Below are 14,875 nucleotides of genomic sequence, written 5' to 3' on the forward strand. Positions count from 1 at the left end.
CTTGTCAACGGAAAATGTCAAGCTGTATTCACCGCCGGCGATGACAGCATAATTGGGTTGGGCCAAAAGGAGTTGGGCTTATATCTTTTCAGCAAAACATATTTTGGTAAATAAATAATGTACTGCTTAAATTTTAAAATGGAACTACCTTGTTTGTAGTAAAGAAAAGTAACGGGCAAATCTACGTCTTTGAAGATCCTAACAAAATCTTTAAAGAACAGTTTGGGAAAGAATCAAAGAAATGACTTTCAGAAGGCCTAGCATCCTCAACAGGAGTTCCACACAAACTCAAAAAAGAACTCCCAACTCAAGAAGATCAAATCCGTGGTTATCGACAAATGACCCGAAACAGATATCAAGCAGCTAGGGCGAAAGTCTTCATGATTTCTTCGCAAGTAATCTTCATATTCTTCTGAGAGGCAGAAGGGGATTGTAGAACTTCCTCCACTGAGTAAAGGGCTGCTGCTGCTAACCGTTTCATTTCTCCTGTGCATTCTGCAAAACAAAGGTTAACAAGTCTTGAGAGAGAATCAACTAGTGTATTATGTTTCCCTTCTATATGCTCTATGTGATTTATTTGTTTTGTTTTGTTTTTTTTAATTTTTTTTAATTTTTAATTTGTCTCTCTCGTAAATGTTCATTATGGTTACTTATTTGATCTTTATAAATGTTTGTTTAATTAGTAATATTTGATTTATATGTTACTTACTCAAGAAGGATGATCTTAGAAAAAACATGAGGAGATGCTTTATAAAGAATGAATTAGAAGTTGGAATATGCCAAATAGGTTTGATAAATATGTCGGAAACGTTACTAGCATTCATAATTGAGCTAGAGAAAGGTTTACGATGTTTACTAAACCCAAAAAATCAATTCAAAGTGCTTTTGATCACATGTATACAAAAGCCAGAAGGGAATAACATACGCATATGCTTGTTTCTCTATATTGTTTATACAAGATGTTCTTGATAAAAATGGAGATGTCTCTTCAAGTTCACGCAATCAAATAAAGTTTGATATTGTTGGTTATGTACTCGAGTCGTGTGATTTTATATGCATGATAGATTTGAGTAAGACTATTTTTTGGGGTGCTAAATGAGTTGAACAATGCTCTATAAAGAAAAGATCAATACATACTTAATGTCCTCTAATTTGTGATGTTAATCAAACAACAATTGTAACAAATAAATAAATGATAGGGTGAAAAACTCGTCGAACATTTTCGTGAAATAAGTTTAATTCATGCTCCCAAGAGGAAATATGTATATGCTCCTATAGGAAAAAAAAAACGATGGCAAACCACACACCACAAATCTTCATCAATTTCGATTTGTCAATCACTCAACTTTATAGTCCCAAATTAGTGTGTCGGTTAACCACACACGCTCTACTAACGACATATAAAGAGTGATGTGCGTTTTCATGGATTAATATACATTTCACATATGTCCTTAAGTAACTAGAGTTGAGATTTGTATAAAAAGGTTCTAGTACTTTAATAGCATCGTATTTTTAAGAGGATATGTCATATCAACCCGTTCGGCTAACAACCCTCCACCACCCAAAGGGAGCCGTGGGTGAGAATAGACACTCATTCAACGATAATTTTATAGGTCGTTTTCTTATACCCCTTATAGCATGTCTTCGTGAATGAGTCCTACTATTGGTTGACTGACTTGTCTATACATATAATATATTAAACATTTAATCATATATAGTATAAGGTGTATTTTAAAACTTTTTCAAAATATTAGGGTTTAAAACTAATCTTCGAATTAAACTTTTAATAATTAATTTAAATAATTAATGATTTACCAATTATCCTCTAATTAATCAATTAAATAAATTTAAATAATTAGTGATTTAAATAATTATCTTCAATTAAACAATTAATAAAATAATTCAAATTTAAACCATTGGGATTAAATAATTATCTTCAATTAAACAATTAATAAAATAATTCAAATTTAATCCTCATTCTTTAACCCTACTAATTTTCGAAAAATAGGGATACGGGTAACCAAGTTTTAGTTATCCAAATTTTAAGGTATTTAAAATTGTAATTAAGAAAACTAGAAACGCTAAGGGAAACCCTAGCATTTTCAAAATTAAGGGTAGAGGCTAGGGTTTCAAGAACCCTAGCCATTTTCGAAAATTTAAGCCTCTAGAGTTTAATTTCCATAAACCCTAATTTTAATCAATTCACTTTTATGCACAATCAAATAGTATACTAAGGCTCTGATACAACTAATGACTTTTCTAGGTTATAAAAGTCACATATGAGCGGGAAAACACTTAACCCTTAAGTTCACATGCAACGTAGTTTGGATCTATGTTTTCTCTATTGATAGCAATAAACAATGAATATCACGAAACCCTAGAGGGAGGCTATGAAAATCGAAATTAACATAAAGATTAGGGTTACATACCTCTTGATTATTATAGCAAATAATCAACTTGAATCCTCTTGTAGTTCTTTGGAAATCAAGTACCAAAAGCTTGGATGTCTGTAATGGCTTGTACCCAAAACCCTAATAAGTAGAAGACTTGAGGAGAGGGGAGGCTTAAAGCGAAATTTTGGCTCTTGAGAGTTAAGAAGGAGTAGACGAAATTATGAGACCCTAGGGGTCCTATTTATAGCTGACAAGGAAGCCTTAAATAACCCTAATGTGAATATAGTAATAATATCTTGAATTAGATAATTATCCAACTCCTTAATTATCCAATATTATTAATCTAGACACCCTAAAAGTCTTAGCCAAAACTGGTCGTGTTTAGAAGGTTCTAGAAACCCTATTTTGCTCAACTATTGAACAATTATAGATTAGTCCCTACACTTTTAATTAATTCTAGGGTAAATTACATGAATCGTCCCTCGTGCAGGTGCCGAAAAGCACGTTTAGTCCCTATTTTCAAAAATTAACTCGGACGGTCCCTCGTTTGGTTTAAAGTTGCATGTTTCATCCCTAAAAGACGATTTTGTTGCAGGTTTAGTCCATACCAGATTTAAAATGACAATAATGCCCCTGTGTATTTTTTTTCAATTAATCTAATATTATTTATCATTTAAAAAAGGAAATTGGGCCCACTTTCACCCATCCTCTACATCTCCCCTTTCTCTTTTCTTTCAGTATTGTAGAACCCGCCGGCAAAATCATATGCTTTTGGCAAGCTTCCAGATACCCATGAAGTCGATATGCACCTCAAAAGCTACCATGAATCCGAAACCTAAATCAGACACCATAGGAGCAAGGTTACCTCCTCTCTATCTGATTTTGTGATGGGGGGAAGCCATCACCAGAAAGATATGAAGAATAGTCGATCTCTTTCCCTCTTCTCCGTTCTCAATGTAGAGTTGTCACTCTTTCTTAATTCTCTATTCGAATCAGAGGCGAAGGCGTTATAATCGGAGGCGGATGCGGACACTATCTCCGACGCCATGGTTATACAGGGTTGCAGATGGGTTGAAACCCGTTTTAGATCCGTTCAAATCAGTACCAAGTGCCTTTCAGATATGGTCGAATTGGAATGCTGGTCTCTCTCTTTTTTTATTTTGTTTATAATTGTACTTGTTTATTAGAAAACAATCGATGTATGGGAAATTTTACAATCGATGATTGTCAGATTTTAACCTAGATTGATTTTTTGGATCTCTTTTACATCTGGATTTTTGGATGCACCATGTAAGGAAATCATACAAACCATAAGTCTGATTGAATGGAGAGCATACAGGGATAATTGATGAAGAAGACGGGTGCAAGGTTGAGATCGAGGAAGAAGTTGTCGGCATATGTTTAGATTGATCTCCTTCTTCACATATGTCCAGATCGATTTCTGCCTAAGGTTTCAGATCAAGGAAGAAGCCAGGTGCAAGGTTTTCAGATTATGATTTGGTTGGAGGAGGACATGGCAGTGATAGGTGGTGGTGTCAGAGGTGCTAGCGGTGATAGGTGGTGTTGGGCAATCTGTGGTAAATCTTGAGATGGGGAAACTCAAATGGTTCCATTTCCAAATCTGAAACTGGAGAGACGCAAGTATGAGATCAGAATAGGGGAAACAGGAGAAGAGAGTAAAATAGAGACTGAACTTGGCCGGTGTCTTGGAGTCGATCTCCTCTGTATGAAACCGAAGATGTCTAGGACTTTCCGAAGGAGTTGCCGGAGCATTGAAGTCGGTCGTTGTGGGTGGTAACGGTAGATATGAGATGCATTGAAGAAGAAGAAGAAGAAGGGGAGGGGGAGACCAGTGATTAAATGTACCGACCCATTTCTTTTTTTAAATGCAATAATATTTATTTTGTATAATAAACAAATCAATAAATAATTAATAAATAACAAGTAAATAGAAAATAAATCAAAAAATAAATAAATAAGGGTAAAATGGTCTTTTTATGTGCGGAGGGACTAAGCAAGCAAGAAAAAACAAAACAAGGGACGGTCCGAGTTAATTTTTGAAAATAGGGACTAAACACGCTTTCTGGCATATGTACGAGGGACGATTGGTGTAATTTACCCTTAATTCTAATATACCCGAAATTAATCCCAATTAATTTTTGATTAATTCTTAATTAATTATTACTTTATCTAATTAATATATTAACAATATAATATATATTAATAAATCATTTGTTACAATTTATTAATCATATAATAAATTAACGAATCGGCATCTCTCTCCAAAAAATCCTTCTATTCGGTTATTGGTTATGAGGGCAACCCAAAAAGGACTTTGCTTCTATTCAAGAACATACCAATTTAGTTATTGGCTTAGACACCTTAATCCAATAACAATCTAGAAGATAACAACACTGATCACAGATTCAATAACCTATATATACAACAAACATGGGCCAAATCTCAAACTACAGCCCAAAACCCTCAATTTGACCAAAAGTCAAACTTGGTAAAAAAGTCAACGGTCAAAGTCATAGTCAACAATCAAAGGTCACTCAGCCAGTCGTGACCACCCTTTAGTCATGTCGTGGCAGAGTGAGGACAAAATAATCACGAAGTTGACCATCGTCACGTCATGAAAACCAACCCGTCATGTCGTGAGGATCGCTCTGGACAACTTAATGCTTTAAGCTCTTAATCCTTCAACCCAAGCACTCAAACTTTCAGGAACGTTTTCTCCATCCCAAGGCACCATAAAAATCATTGCTTTTTAGACATGCATGTCCAATGCATGTCTTGAACACAAGCTATGTCAAAATGAAGGAAAAATGAGATCTAATCTCATGCATGGACTCATAACTCACTAACTCTCCAAATCTAGAACAAGGGTTCACAAAAGAGCCGCAATAACTCATAAAGTTGCCAACCTTATGAGTTTCCAACATTCAAACTTCCTTAAACATTGAGAAAAGTGGACAAAACTCTAGATCTAACATGCTTGAGCTAAAAAGGCAGGAACTTGAGGACTTACAAGGGTCCTAATGCAACTCAAGATGATGAAGGAAAGGCTTGCTAGCTGAGATGATGCACCAAAACTCCTTCTTTTCTTCTTATAGGCTAAATCACCAAAAAGGAGCTCATAATCAACAATGGAGGATTGGATTTCTTGAGGGTGAAGGGAGGTTGAGGGTGTGTAAACCCTAGCCCTCACTTCCATGAAATAGGGGCATAAACTCCATAATTAGGGTTTTTACATGCAGGAATGTCACGCCATGACCAACATGTTGTCACGTCGTGACATCCAATGAGATGCGCGTTCCTCCCTGGGCATCGTCATGTCGTGACACACACACATGATCACGCCGTGACCTAGCTTTTCATCCTTTAAGACTTAATTGATAAACTTAGAAGTGATGCTTACCTGGAACTGGGCGTTACAACCACATGGAAATTCGAACGTTGGATATAATCCAACAAGTTAGAACCACTATCCGATATCTTATCCGAATTCAAAACATGAAGTTTATAATATTTTTAGAGGCTTCAAGAAGATTATGTTTGCTTATCCTTGATGTCCACGATTGTCGACATGCTGATCGGGTTGGTCCAACACGTTCCAACCCGAACCTTACGTCTCGCGTCCTCTGCCCAACTCAATGCATTTATAGGCATATGACCCATATCTTATTCTTATCGAGAGAAAACTTTATCTTCTTCCACCCACCAATATAGAACAATAAAAACTTGACTACTTACAAATAATTCATTAAATTTCCAAACAACTTCTTGCATGTGGTTTTCCTATATATATATATATATATATATATATATATATATATATATATATATATATATATGAATTGTATGCAAACTTATATTTATGGGATTTAAACTCGGTGCTAAGGCTGGAGGGAGTGGTGCCAAGTTTGCCACAATCCACATAGGCGTCACCTAGGATTTGCCACACTGCTTCAAATTTTTGTCATTTACATGACATGGGTTGCCACACTTGCTATGTTATGTTTTAATTAATTAATTCAAAAATAAACATTTCAAACATACTATTTTTATAGAAAACTAAAATTTGATTAAACTAGAAAACAAAATTACAACACACCACTAGAAATTAAAAACATCACAAGACCACTAGAAATTTTAAAAGAGCACACTTGAAATTAAAATAAAACACAAGACCACTAGAAATTTAAACACACAAACCACTAGAAATTAGAAGACAACGACTTCAAATTTGACGTTATTTGGGGCACTGTATCACAATTTGTCAAAACTCAAAAAACCGGAAATGTTTGTCAGCTTCAACACGGTAAGCCTCAAAAACATTCTCTAGCAAAGTATTTTCATTTTCATAATTTTCGGCTTCATGCATCACCCTACGAAACATGTTAAACTGAGTTGCAAGTGCGTTTGCATATCTCCATTTGGAGAAGAGTTGATCTTTACTTCGAGGAACAAATGCTTGACGGTTGTATGTTTCAGCGACTCCCCCAAAAAGTATGTGCATTGATGTTAATGTTGATTGAGTCTTCTTTTACATCAACCTATGAACGATCCAATAACGTCTCTTCTTCAGGGGACCAAACACGAGCCATTTTTAGTGATGAGGTTTAAAAGAAGATGAAAAGTAAGAAAGTTAAGAGAATTGAATTAAGAAGATTTGAATGTGGTGAAGAATGAATAAGGATGATTGTATTTATACTTGAAGATTGAGTATTTAAATTTTGAAATTTTGAAAAAAAAAACGGTTATAGTTTTGAAATCGAGGTAGTTTTTTTTTGAAAATATGATATTTTTTGAAAATGAAAATTTAATTAAATGGTAAAAAGAAAAAAAAATTCAAAAAAGTTTTCTCTCTTATCGGTAGACATTCATCGAGTACGGTTGTCGAGCCGAGGACGCCGAGGACTTCGCCCGTTGTTTGCCGAAATCGCCAAAGTCTTCGTCGAGTCCACTCGCCCGGTCTAATAATAAGACTTGTCTATTTCGTCTAGCCTTTCAAGATAACATAAAAACAAAGTCTTAAAATAATTTAGAATATAAATTTGCACACCCATAGCCATAGGTGGCTAAAGCAATTAAGGTCTCGGTCAAACCAACTAAAATCAGCTTGGTCCAAAGGTCATATTGTTTAAATATAACGAAAGTCGGTTTCATGATTCCATCTATTATATATTTATAGCCATTTGGTGTTGTTAGACATTATTTTGATTAGATTCTAAAAACTTATTTTGAAAATTATGTCAACCTAATTACTATTTCAAGGAAAGTTAATTAAACTCGAATGTAATTTGTTGTTCCGGATAAGTTTGATTAGAACCGTATAAAAATGATGAGTTTATTAAATAAATTAATATAAAAATGTAAACATTAAATATTTTTTAAGTAATATTTTTACATAAGTAAAAATGATATGATGAATAAGTAAAAATTCATTCTATAACAGTTATTAATGAAGATTGAGGAATTAGGGTACCCTATATAGAAAATCACACAAACCACTTGTAGAAAGAGCCATTAAGATTTTTTTTGAAAAGGCAAATATGATATATATTATAAATGAAAAGAGCACTCAACAAGGAGCTAAGGCAATCACAGTACGAAATACATTTAGAAAACGAAATGAAAGAAAAACATAATATTAGAGAATAAAATAGGGTGAACAGGTCCAATCAATCTAGCTTCCACAAATGCCATTTCTCCTGTGCTTACACCATAGATATGATGAAGCAATTATGTTATCATCAATTTTTGTGGCCGAGTACCTTAGTTTCTTGGAGACTATATTGTTCCTTGCCAACCAAACATTCCAAAGTAAACAATAGAAGATGGAGTTGATGATTTGCCTTTTCCGAGGGCAGTTCCCCCATGAAGCTGTGTGATCCAGAAAATCTATGACATTGTTGAACTGCTTGTGGCCTAATCCCACCCATTTAAAGACCCATTCCCTTACGGTGTTGGTGAATTCACATTTGGCAAGCAGATGGTCAACGGGTTCTATTTTCTTTTCACAGAGGGGGCACATGGGGTTGTTAACTGAAATTCCCCTTGCGCGTAGCGTGTCTGCTACCAAAATTCTCCTCAGTGAATCCCTCCAAACCGAGCATCGAACCTTAAGTGGAATAGTATTAGACCAACAAATTGCTTTTCCCTTATGAAGCGATGTTTTTGAATCAATTAAGCCACGAAACATCTTAACGAAATAGCTTCTATCAATGGTTAAATTGAAGTGAAGACAATACTTAGATCTTGGTGTGCTTTCCAAGTTCTTAAAACTCATGTATAGTTGTAACAATTCTTGTAAGGAGACTGCATCGTGTGGCTCCTGTTTCCAATTCTAAGTGAAACTTGTGGTAGATATGCGGTCTCTCACGTAGCAACTTTTGCTAGTTTCCAGAGAGTACAAGGATGGGAATCATGTTTGAAAAGGGACCTTCCCACACCAAGCATCTTTCTAGAACATGATGGGTGTGTCCGTTCCAAAAACAAGAGAGAATACATGGTTTTGGTCAATGTTTAGGTCCGTCATGCTTTTGACTGTTTTGGCTACGTTGTTCCAAGCACCAATTGATGATTTCCTGGCTATGTAATTGGCAGGCTTGCGTTCTAGATTGTGGATGCTGGTGATTACTCTATTCCAAAGTCTGTCCCTATTGGTGAGAAGTTTCCACCACCATTTGGTAAGAAGGGCTATATTTTGAGCTTTGAGGGTACCAACACCTAAACCACCTTCGTTTATCGGAGCTGTGACCTTTTCCCAGTCCACCCAATGTATCTTTGTCTTTTTATCACTACCCCCCCATAGAAAACTACGTCTGATCTTTTCTAGAATTTGAAGCACACCATTAAGGACCTTGAATATTGGCATGTAATATATAGGAAGGCTGTTTAGTACTGACTTGATCAGAGTAAGTCTACCCCCAAAAGATAGTGCCTTTGCTTTCCATGTGAAGAGTTTAGCCTAAAATTTATTGATAATTGGATCCCAAGTTTTTCAAGAGCCATGTTGGCCCCTACATGTACACCTAAGTACATGAATGGGAAGGAACCCGTCTTGCACCCTAAAACTCTTGCCATACGAGACAGTTCATGGGGATTGGTCCCAATACCAAATAATCTGGACTTGGAGAAGTTCACTTTGAGTCTGGAAGAGATTTGGAAACACTTGAGAATCCGAGATTAATTCCTTATGCTTTCCGAATCCCAAATTCCAGTGAAGATGGCACCATCGGCATAGAAAAGGTGGGAGATGGTGGGCCCATTATGAGGAAGATTGATGCCTTGATATAAGGAGTTCTCACAGGCGGTTTTGATAGCGATATTCAAACCTTCCATTGCTAGTATGAACATGAATGGGGAGAGGGGGTCCCCTTAACGAACTCATTTTGATATGGAAAACTCTTTTGTAGGCGTCCCATTAACTAGAATAGATGCTTTTGAGGATTTGATACATTAACGAATCCAACTTCTCCATGTTAATACAAAGCCAATTTGTTCCAAGATCGAGTCTAAGTATCACCAATTGATAGAGTCAAAGGCCTTATCAAAATCGACTTTGAGAAGGAATGCTTTCACTTTATTCTTTTTAACCCAGGAGTGGGTCTCGTTTAGCATTAGGAGCCCATCCAGGATGTCACCTTTGATGTATGCTGACTGGACCTCGTCGACAACAACACCAATCACTAACTTTAAGCGGATATCAAGGATCTTGGCTAATACTTTGTACATACTGCCAATCAAGCTGATAGGTCAATAGTCACCTAGAGCTAACGGTTCTGTGAGTTTGGGAACCAAAGTAATGAATGATGAGTTACAACCATTAGCAATCGAGCCATGCTCCTGAAAACATCTTACAAACTTATATATATCTCCTTTCATGATTTCCCATTTTGCTCTAATAATTTTCAAAGTCATGCCATCAGGTCCGGGTGCTCTTCCCCCACCACATTGCCAAATAATGTCAATTACTCGTCTGCCTTGTTTTCGAACACGCGCCTACAAGCCCACCTTCTTTATGAAATATTTATGATACACGTCAGTAGAGATAAATAGAAAATTTATGGAGCTAAATAAATACGATAAGTTTATCTATGTTAAAAATAATATAAAAGTAAGTAATTTAACTTGGAATGTTTCTTATAAAGGAGGTGTTCAAGCTAGGCAAGGTAAAATTGGGCACTAATATTATTACATACACATACATACATTGATGTGGGCTATGACTACCTAATTACGACAGTGTACAAGTTCAAATAATAGTAAAAGAAATACAACAAATAAAAAAAAGCTTTACAATAGTCAGACACAAAACCATTTTGATCGTGTAGATACACACATATAGAGACAGTCACATGCAAGGAAAGAGATAGTTACACATAAACACAAACCAATTTTAATCTTGCTCCTTTTTAATGCATTTTTCTAAAATGATTTTAATTTCATTTCTATGAAACACACAACCACACATACTGAAATGTGTGTGGATGTTTTTTTTTTGGAAATCAGGCGCGTTTTGTCCTTCGGTTATTGCTCGTGCAGGCCTAGAGGTACACAAAGTCGACCGTTTTTTAACCAACCCAATAAAACCAAACCGGTTTTAGTCTAACCGTTTCAACTAAAACTGAACCACCAGTTTGATATGGGTTTTAAAAAAATTGAAAACCGGTTTTTAAACTAAAGAAATCTTGTTTTTCAAAATCTAGAAAGCATTGAAAAAACTAATATAACCCTATAAAAAACGGATCTTATATATATATATATATATATATATATATATATATATTTTTTTTTTCTCATAAGAAGCTAACCAAAAATGACAAAGAACCATCAAACATTGAGATTATTATTCCTTGTTGATTTTTTTTCCTTCATACACATAGACAGATAAATATACACTCTTTCCTTTAATCTATATGAGATTTATTAGTCTTTTATAGATGTAAAAACTAGCAAACATACTTTCATTTCTTCCCTTTATAACATTGTCTAACCCCACACTCCATCTCCTTATAGCCTTCTAAATCCCATAGCAAAAAAAAAAACCCAGCATCATGGTCAACTATGCTACCTTTAATATTTATGTAGTAAAGACCATTTTTCCCTTTTTCTCATTGCGTTTATTTTCCCCTTGCACGTTAATCTACTCGGGATTATTATACCAACATTGCCTTCTTTAAATCCTTCATACCCACCTCTGCAACAATACAATCTCTAATAACATTTAATGCCATCATACCCACTGAATATACCCTATACCCTTACTATGTTACTTTTTATCATTCTCTTTTTTTTTTTCATTTAAAATGACATTTTCCTTATGCCCACACCATTTTCTGTTATACACCCAAAAGTCTTTATGTTTATTGGAAAACATAATGCTTCTCTTTTCACCTGCACTCTTGACCATTCAACATTGTTATGCCAAAAGTGCCCTTCTTTTAAACCTTGAGGGTTGATACCAACAACAACAACATGCATATCAAGCTTTCCAATAGGGCTATTCACCAAAGGACCATCATGAGAATTAAAAAGATCATCTTGCTGCACATGCACTAGATTAGCAAACTCTATATAGAATGGAAACCATCCATTTGGATCAATGAAGCTTCTCATCATGTTGTTAAGATAAATTGTAGCGTAATGGCTCTTCCATGATCTTTCAAATTACATGGTTCTAGTACACAAAAAGGGGTATGGGTTTATAAGGAAAATATTTTATCTTCATCTGATGAGATGAGACCTACACACGGAAGTTTAAACAACTGTTGCTTAGTTTAGTAATTTTATCAAGTATAAAAAAGTATAAGCCTACGTATAAAGAAAAATATATAATATAATGATCTTTTGTCTTCAAATTCATTAGTGGTATGATAAAATGAAAATAGGATATGCTATGATAAATGATAAAAACGCATATACATTGCCATTCTTGCATTAATCCAAACAAATTAAAATGGTACATAAAGTTTGATAATTTTTCATATTGTAATGTATATGTATCCCCAAATATAGCAACATAATGATAAACAAATAATCACCATTAAACTTCAAAAAATTATAGCAGGTGGGACTTTTGTTACATACACACAGTAACACACACAATAAATCATGCTCATAATATATCTTTGTTATAGGTTATCAAGCTAGGTTGTATAAAGCAACAACTTATTGCAATCCAAATGTTAACAAATAATCCAACACCTAAAGAAGGAGTTACAACTTACTATTGTTGGATTAAGGTGTCTAAGCCAGTAACTAAATTGGTATATTCTTGTAATTTGTAATTAGAAGCAAATTATGTCCTCATAACTAGAACATGGTTAGAATAACATTTGTAGAGAGATCATAATTTATTAGATTATTATATAATTGATAAACTAATTGAAAATTATAAGGAAATAATTTGTTAACATATTATGTGATTAATATATTAATAGATATAGATAATTGGTATGTTAATTTTTTATGTGGTTAATAAATTAACACTATAACAAAAATGACTTACGACCACACTTTTTAAGGCGTAAAAAATGTGACCGTATCCTACGACCACACTTATTTTTTTTCGTAAAAAATGTGACCGTATGTCGTGACACCATAGGTGTCTTACGACCACATTGAAATTCATCATTTAAGTGTATCTTTAATCTACCTTTTAGTCACATATAACGTGAGACGAGTTGATGTTAACCATGATTACTTTATATTTGATGTGGCTATTGTTTACCCTTTAGTCACATTTATTTATGTTAAATCATGAAGTATGATATCATTTAGTCATATAAACAAAACTTTTAAAAAAAACAATATGACTATTGGTTGGGTATTAGTGATACATAATTGTGAAACGCATTGTTGGATATTACTTATAGCAACACTTGTTTTCTAAATGACGTGGCCATTTGGTACCATTTAGTGACATTTATTTACGGCAAAGTGTGACATATGAAATCATTTAGTCACATGAACAAATAACATAACGAAAACAAATGGATCATTGTTTGCTTTTCGGCATACATATTTGTTAAAACCTTCGCTGAATGGTACGTATAGCCACACCATTTTCCAACTCATGTGGCTATTAGTTACCCTTTAGTGACATTTTTTTACGTTATACTGTGACATATGATATCATTTAGCCACATAAACAAAACTCATAAATAAATGAATGTGACCATTGGTTGCTTTTGGCGACACTTTATTGTAAAACCATCGTTGTATATTAGTTATAGCAACACATTGTTTCTAATTGATGTGAGTATTTGTTACCTTTAGTCACATAAAGAAAATCATAAAGAAAAAAATATGACTATTGGTTGCTTTTGGCGACACATAATATTAAAACCATCGCATTTTATCTAATTGGTGTGACTATTTGTTACCCTTTAGCCACAATTTATTTTGTGATCATAGTTCTATTTAACATTCGATAATGTTTATGAATAGACGACGATAATATTAAAATGTTGCAAATATATATTATAGGAGTAAACAAGAATAAAAGAAAATAACATTAATCATAAAGGCAACTTAAATAACATTAATCATTGCCAAGGTGCGTGATCTTCTTGTTTCCCTTAATATTCCTTTAAATTATTAGCATGCTGTTGTATGTGATTTTGATGAAACTTGTTCTTATTTGAATGACCTGCTTATTTCGATGAGTAGTGAAGTTGAGAAATCTAAGGCGTCCCTTTGCGAACCAGAGAAGAACAACAAGATAGAGAGTTTAGAGTTTTATATAACGAATATCATGTGTGACAGGGATGGTCTTAGGATGGATAATAAGATGTTAGTGAAACAGCGTAACATTTACTGTAATACTGCAAAACGCTTGTTTGGAAAATTGACTAATCTTTATCATTCTGCTAACATTTGTGTTGAGCAACATAGGAAATTGCTTCCCTTTATTACTTTTAAACGAGAGTTAGTTGATGAAACTACTTTCTGCTTTGAGAGTAAAGTAGTTGACTATGCCATAATTCCTAATAATTCATATGCTTATGACGTTGTTAACATAAATGATTGTTTAAATGCTGATGAACTTGTTAATATAGTGAATGAGACTTTGACTAAAAAAGAACAAATCAAAATTTTGAAAAATACTGAGAATTCGACACAAATTACTCAACAATTTTTTTTTGAAATCGAAGATGACTATGACAATATCAGTGAAATCGAGGAAGAGGAATGCGTCGATTGTTCAAAATTGTCTGTCACTAATGTCACCTCTTTAGCTAAAGGCAAAGATAATGAAGACACAACAACAAAGTTAAATGATGAGTCCCCTTCGACAACCGAAACTTGTGATTCTCAAAAAGAGACAATTATTGTCGAGGACATAACCAACAATGAAAGCGCTACTGATGATGATTCATGTAAGAGTGAAATTCCTCGAGTTGTGGAAGCTCAAGTGTATGATGATATAGAGGAATTTATAAAAATTTTGAAAGAAAAAAGGAAACATT

Source organism: Lactuca virosa, chromosome 5 (genome assembly GCF_052849685.1).
Source record: "Lactuca virosa cultivar CGN04683 chromosome 5, Lactuca_virosa_CGN04683_v6, whole genome shotgun sequence".
Lineage (NCBI taxonomy): Eukaryota > Viridiplantae > Streptophyta > Magnoliopsida > Asterales > Asteraceae > Lactuca > Lactuca virosa.